The sequence below is a fragment of the Hipposideros armiger genome, unplaced genomic scaffold (assembly GCF_001890085.2).
Source record: "Hipposideros armiger isolate ML-2016 unplaced genomic scaffold, ASM189008v1 scaffold_238, whole genome shotgun sequence".
In the NCBI taxonomy this organism is placed as follows: Eukaryota; Metazoa; Chordata; class Mammalia; order Chiroptera; family Hipposideridae; genus Hipposideros; species Hipposideros armiger.
In genome coordinates, this window is record NW_017731588.1 from 2546788 (window position 1) to 2553584 (window position 6797).

Below are 6797 nucleotides of genomic sequence, written 5' to 3' on the forward strand. Positions count from 1 at the left end.
GCAAAGAGCTGGGGAGTTCTAAAGAGCTGAGTGTTCTAAAGAGAGGAAGTGGCAAGTACCAAGATCTTGAAGAGGCTAGAGCTCAGCATGTTTGAAGAGCAGAAGGAAGACCAGCCTAATTGTAGCATAGTGAACAAGTGGGAGAGAATGCAAGATAGGGGGCAAAGGCAGGCAGAGATTAGATCATTAGGGCCTTGTAAACCTCTGCAAAGTTTAGATCTTAGCAACAGGAAGCAAAGAGTTTTGAAGAGGGTAGTAACATAATCTGTTTTCCTTTTTGAAAAAAATGGAGATATGATTTACCTACAATGAAATATACAGATTGTATGTGTATAATGTGATGAGTTTTGAAAATTGCATATGCCAGCATAACCCATATTTTATCAAATATAGAACATTTCTATCAGCCTAGAATGTGTCCTCAAGCCCCTCCCGAATCATTCCTCACACTCCCGCATAACAATTGTTAGATTTCTTTCACCACAGATTAGCTTTGCATATTCTAGAACTTTATAAAATTGGAATAATATAATATATACTCTTTTGTGTCTGGCTTCTTTCATTCAGTATAATGTTTTTGAGGTTCCTCCACAGTGTGTATCAGGAACTTTTTTTTTTCATTTCTGAGTAGTATTCTATTTAATGGATATACCACAATTTGTTTCTCCAGTCATCATCTACTGATGAACATTTGAGTTGTCCATTATAAATAAAGCTGCTAAGTACCCTTGTACAAGTCTTTCTGGGTACATATGTCTTCATTTCTGTTGGGTAAATACCTAGAAGTAGAACTGCTGGGAGATAGGGTAGGTGTGTGTTTCATTTAATGAGAAACTACCAGACTGATTACCAAAGTGGTCAAATCATTTTTACACTCCCATCAGCAATGTATGAAAGTTCTGTTTGCTCCACATCCTCACCAACATTTGGCGATGACAGGTTTCTTTCCTTCCTTGCTTCCTCCCTTTCTCCCTTCCTTCATTCCTCCAGCCCGTCCTTCTTTTTGTTGGTATTATCGTGGGTGTAAAATGGTATCTTATTGTGGCTTAATCTGTATTCCCTTAATGCATAATGATGTTAAGGATTTTTTCATATGTTTATTGTCTATCTGTATATCCTCCTTTATGAAGTGACTGTCCAAGTTTTGGCCCCTTTTAAAACTGGGCTTGTTTAGGTTTCCAGTTTGACTCCCGCAGGGGGTGGTAGGGTATGCCCAACCGCAACTAAGAGCCTTGAGCTGAGTAGCCGCCAGCTGCCAATGGGCGGCTGGATGGCAACTGGACTTGGAGTTGAGCTAGCTGCGCTCTCCACGACTAAGATTGAAGGACAAAAACTTGGCTGTTTCCCTTTCCCAATTCCCCAATAAAATCTAAAAAAAAAAAACTGGGCTTGTTTGTCTTTTGATAATTGAGTAGGAGTTTCTTGTATACAAGTACTTTGTCATATATGTATAGTGTGAATATTTTCTAAGCTAATGTTTACCTATTCATTTTTTATCAGTGTCTTTTGAAGAGCATAATTTAAAAAATTTGGGAGGAGGAATAATTTCAAATTTATAGAAAAACTGAAAAAAAAAAATAATAGTACAAAAATTGCCTATATTCCCTTTACCTATGTTTACCTGTTAACATTTTTACCCATTTGCTTTATCATTTTCATGGCCTGTCTCTCTCTATATATACACATGTTTGCACACACACAAATGGTTTTTATCTGAACAATTTGAAAATAAGTTGCAAACGTTATGGGCCTTTACCTCCCAATACTTCAGTGTGTATTTCCTATGAATAAGGCTATCCTATTACCTAACCACACAATATTGACCAACTTCAGCAAATTTAGCATCGATAGAATACTTTAGTCTACTGTCCATACTCCAGTTTTGTTAATTGACCCAATAATGTCCGTTATGGAATTTTTTCCCCCTCTAGCACAGGATCCAGTCTAGGATCAGGCATTGCCTTTGGTTTTTATTAAAGAAGCCTTTTAGTCTTCTTTAATCTTGAACATTTCCACAGCTTTTCTTTGTCTTTTATGATATTAACATTTTAAAAGAACATGACAAAATATGGCAACATTTTGGGTTTGTCTGATGTTTCCTCATAATTAGATTCATGTTATACATTTCTGGTCAGTGTATACATAAATGCTGTCTGTTCTCTACAGGGTTTAATATCTAGAGGCACACAATATCCATCTGCCTCTTATAGGTGATGTTAATTGTGATCACCTGGTCAAGTTGTCTCATTTCTCCACTGTAGAGTTACAGTTTTTCCCTGGCAACCAATAAAGCATCTATTGGAACACACTCTAAGATCATGCAAATATCCTGCATCTCATAAAAATTTGCTCCTTGGTTTAATATGTGTTGTTTTCTTACATAAACCAATCTTTGTTATGATGGTTGCAAAATGATGATTTCACAACCTCAGCATTCCCTCCACATTTAGTGGTAAGCATTACACATTCTATTAAAAGCAACAGCCCTCACCTCTCATTCATTCATTCATCTATTTGTTATGAGTTGGGATTCATATTTTTCTATTTTTAGAATAGAAAATTTATTACAGTCTTTATTTTGATGCTAAAATTTCCACATATAGTCAGTAGGAGCTCCTTCAAGTTGACTCCTTTGCCCTCAAGACATGTGCCCATTCTTAGCTTTAGTAATTCCTTACTTTATAGCATAAAAGATGTTCCAGGCTCATCTTGTACCTCCTGTCCCAGCGTGTCAATCAGTGATTTGCTCAAGGAGTCCCGGTTCTACAAAAAAATTATAAGTAAACATATAGTAAAATTAACATTTTTGTGTGCAGTTCATTTTAACACATAGATTCACATAACCACTACCACAAACAGAATAAAGAACAGTTCCATCATTCCCCCAAATTCCCTCATGCTATCCCTTTGTAGTCATACTCTTCACCCTGCCCTAATTCCTAACTAACCACCTACTCATTTTTTCTCCATCACTGTAGTTTTTTGTTTTTGAAAATGTCATAAAAATGAAATAATACAGTATACAAACTGAAACATCTAGGACAGGGGGTTCCTTTTCTAGTGTTTTGTTTTTGTTTGTTTGTTTTTAGCTGAGCCATCCTGCCACCTGTTGGCAGCTCAGCAGCAGCTCAGCTCGGGCCAGGAATTGAACTGGCGACCCTGTTGCTCAGAGCTCACACTCTTGAGTGAGCTCTTAACCAACTGAGCCACTTGGCCGGCCCTTCTAGTGGGTTTTTAACTATGAATTCAATGTGTTTAATAGTTATAGAAATTGGTTATCTATTTCTTTCACTTGAGAATATCTTTATTTCCCCTTTATTTTTCAAAGATATTTTCTCTGGATATAGAATTCTGTACTGACATTCATTTAGCACATTAAAAATGTTGTTTCATTTGCTTTGGGCCGCCACAGTTTCTAATGAGAAATCATAGCTATTCAAATAATAGTTCTTGTATAAGTAATGTCATTTTTACTCTGTCTGCTTTCAGTATTTTTTCTTTGTCTTTAGTTTTCAGCAGTCTGATTATAAAGTATATATCCTGGATTTTTGGGGGTTTATTCTGACTGGGATTAGCTGAGCTTCCTGAATTTGTAGATGAATGTCTTTCATCAAACTTGGGAAGCTGTTAGCTATTATTTCTTCAAACACTTTTTCTGTACTGCACTCTTTCTCCTCTTCTTCTGGAACTCCAATTATACAAATGTTAGATCTCTTGATATTGTCCCGAGACTCTGCCTATTTTGTTTTAATCTTTTCTTCTCTATTGCTCACACCAAATGATTTATATTGCTGTATCTTCAAGTTCACAGACTCTTTCCTCTCTTATCTCCATTCTACTATTGAGCCCACCAGTGAGTTTTTTATTTTGGTTATTATATTTTTCAGTGAGGTCTGTAGTGATATCCTCTCTTTCATTCCTAATATTAGTAATTTAAGTTTTTTCTTCTTTTCTAATTAGTTTAGCTAAAGGTTATCAATTTTGTTAATCTTTCAAAGAACAACATATTTCACTGATTTTCTCAAATTTTTGTCCGTATTCTATTTCACTGATTTCCATTCTTACATTTATAATGTCCTTCCTTTTGCTTACTTAGGTTTAATTTGCTATTTTCCCTAACTTAATATAGAAGTTTAGATCATTTGATTTTAAATCTTTCTTTTTAAATATAAATACTTAGAGGTATAAATTTCTCTCTAAAGACTGCTGTAACTACATTCCATGAATTTTGATATGTGGTTTTAATTATCATTCTCTTCAAAATATTCCTGATTTGATTTCCTCTTTGACCCATGGATTAGTAAGAGACATATTTGCTTAATTTCAAAATATTTGAAGATTTTTCCCAGATAATATTTTATCATTGACTTTTTTTTTAAAGATTTTTTTGGGGAAATTGCGGGAGGGGAACAGCACTGGGGAATTGGGGTAAGGGAAACAGACAAGTTGCTTTCCTTTTGTTCTTCAGTCTAGTTGTGTAGGACGTCGCTTCACTGGCCCATATTGGTATTATCATTGCGCTCTTCCCGTCTGAGGCAGTTGGTTGCCGGCCATTAGACAGCTGCTCACAGCGGCTCATGGCAGCACACGCCAGCTGCCCCACTCACCGATGGCTGCCAGCCACTCACGGTAGCTCATGGCAACCCACTGCAGCCCCACTGCAGCCTATGCCACTGCCGGCGACTCACGGCAGCCCAGCTCCAGATCGAGCTGTTGTTCACCATCTTAGCTGCAGAGGGTGCAGCATCATTGGCCCATGTGGGATCCAAACCGGCAGCCCTGCTTTTCAGAGGTCGCGCTCCCAAGCCATCTCTTAACCAATGAACCACTCAGCCAGCCCATCATTGAGTTTTAATGGAATTATATTATGGTTAGACAATAGATAAGATAGCATACTCAGTATTGTTTCAAACTTTTAAAATGTATTAATACTTATTTTATGGTGTAGAATATGATTTATATTAAAGAATATTCTAGATGTACTTGAAAAGAACGTGTGTTCTTCCATTTTGGGTGCAGAGTTCAATAAATGGCAATTAGATACACACAATTGTGTTATTCATGTTTTCCTTACTGATTTTGTGACTACTTGTTCTATCAATTACCAAGAGAAGGGTGTTGAGAACTCCAAATGTGTTTGTGTATCTGTTTCCTTTTTCATTTCATTTGCCAGTTTTTACTTCATATATTTGGAAACTTTGTTATTCTATGAATACACATTTAGAACTATAGCTTTCTGATAAATAGAACTTTTTTTATACATCAACAAATGTTCCCCTTTACCTCTGGTAATGCTCATTTTTCCCAAAGTCTACTTTATCAGATATTAACATAGCGACTTCAGTTTTCTATGGTTACTGTTACATGAATCCTCTTCTTCAACTGATTGGTTTTCTTGCTGCCTCTTGCATCCACTGCAATTTCTGCTGGTACCTTTATTCAATTACTTTTTTGGAAATCTCTCTCTAAGATCTCTACATGTTAGCCCTGTAATTCCTTCAAGGTTGAGCTCAAATCCTACTTACTTCCCAAAGCTTTTTCCTCCTTTCTTAAGCCTTTCCTGGTACTATTACAGCTCCCTACTCTGAAATCCCTTTTCTTTGTCACTTGAAATATGCTGCCTATTTTGTCATTTGCTTTTTCATATATAGATCCCTTTTCACACCACAGAACAAGTGTTCTCAAAGTGTGATCCAAGGACCCTTTGGGGTCCCTACCTTTCAGTGGGTACATGAGGTCAAAACTATTTTCGAAATAATACTAAGACAATTTGCCTTTTTCACTCTGATTCTCTCACAGGTGGAATTTTCTAGATGCTAGATGTGATATCACAACAGGTTAAATGCAGATGGAGACATGAGAATCCAGTTGTCTTTTATCAAGTCCAATATTAAAGAGATTCAAAGAATTATAAAACAGTGCCAATCTTTTCATTACTTTTGTTTCTTTTTGACAACTTGATTGCTTCCAACATTTTGCAATTATGAATAAAACTGCTATATTTGTGTTTAATGGCACAGATAAACTTGATCTTCTCATAAAACTATATGACCCTAATACTACTGGGAGAGAAAACTTCTGCTTATTAAACTAAGTATATTTACAAATTCTGCTTTCTAAATTGATCCTAATATTCACATCCCAAGTTTTGCAAGATAGCCAAGGTATGCAAAATGCAAAATCATAATGTTGATGTTTCTCTGTTTATATCTGCTACGAAAATGCCTCCTTAAGACCATTTTGATAGCTCTTGCTGGGTGTGACTGCATCCCTGTGCAGTTTATTCTTCTGCTTCAGTTTTTCTCAAGATGGGGGAATTTTAAAGGAGATTATGTATAGTTTAAGAAAGATATTCAGTATACTGAAAAAAACACAGGTTTTAAAAACCTGAGAAATGTGGTCATCCTCGCTGATTTTGGCCATTTTTTCATAACTTTTTGTTTTACAAAATACAGTTTTCATAAAACTATGGTATTTATGTCAAATTGTCATAGGCATATTGTTATTTTAAAATAAATAAATATTTAAACATTTTACCATTCTCAATTTCTAATATAGTAAATATTAATAGATAAAACTCATGTAAACTAAAGTTCTTTGGGATCCTCGAATTTTGCAGAATGTAAAGAGGTCCTGAGACCAAAGTTTAAGAATTAAAGAGGGGGCCGGCAGAGTGGCGCGTTGATTGAGCTAGCTTGAGATGCCAGAGGGCCCCGGTTTGGATCCCACATATGAGGGCCAGTGACACTGCCCTCTACAGCTAAGATGCTGAACAACAGCTCAACTTGGAGCTGGGC

General features: G+C 36.1%; 1 protein-coding gene across 7 annotated transcripts in view; it reads right to left on the reverse strand.

Annotated features, from left to right (window-relative positions):
• ASIP (agouti signaling protein) overlaps window positions 1-6797 on the reverse strand; it is a 107077-nt gene that overhangs the window by 51663 nt on the left and 48617 nt on the right. For all 7 annotated transcript variants that reach the window (XM_019655221.1, XM_019655220.1, XM_019655219.1 and 4 more), the window contains exon 3: window positions 2679-2763. The gene's annotated coding sequence lies outside the window, so the exon portion shown is untranslated. The remainder of the gene's footprint in view (window positions 1-2678; window positions 2764-6797) is intronic.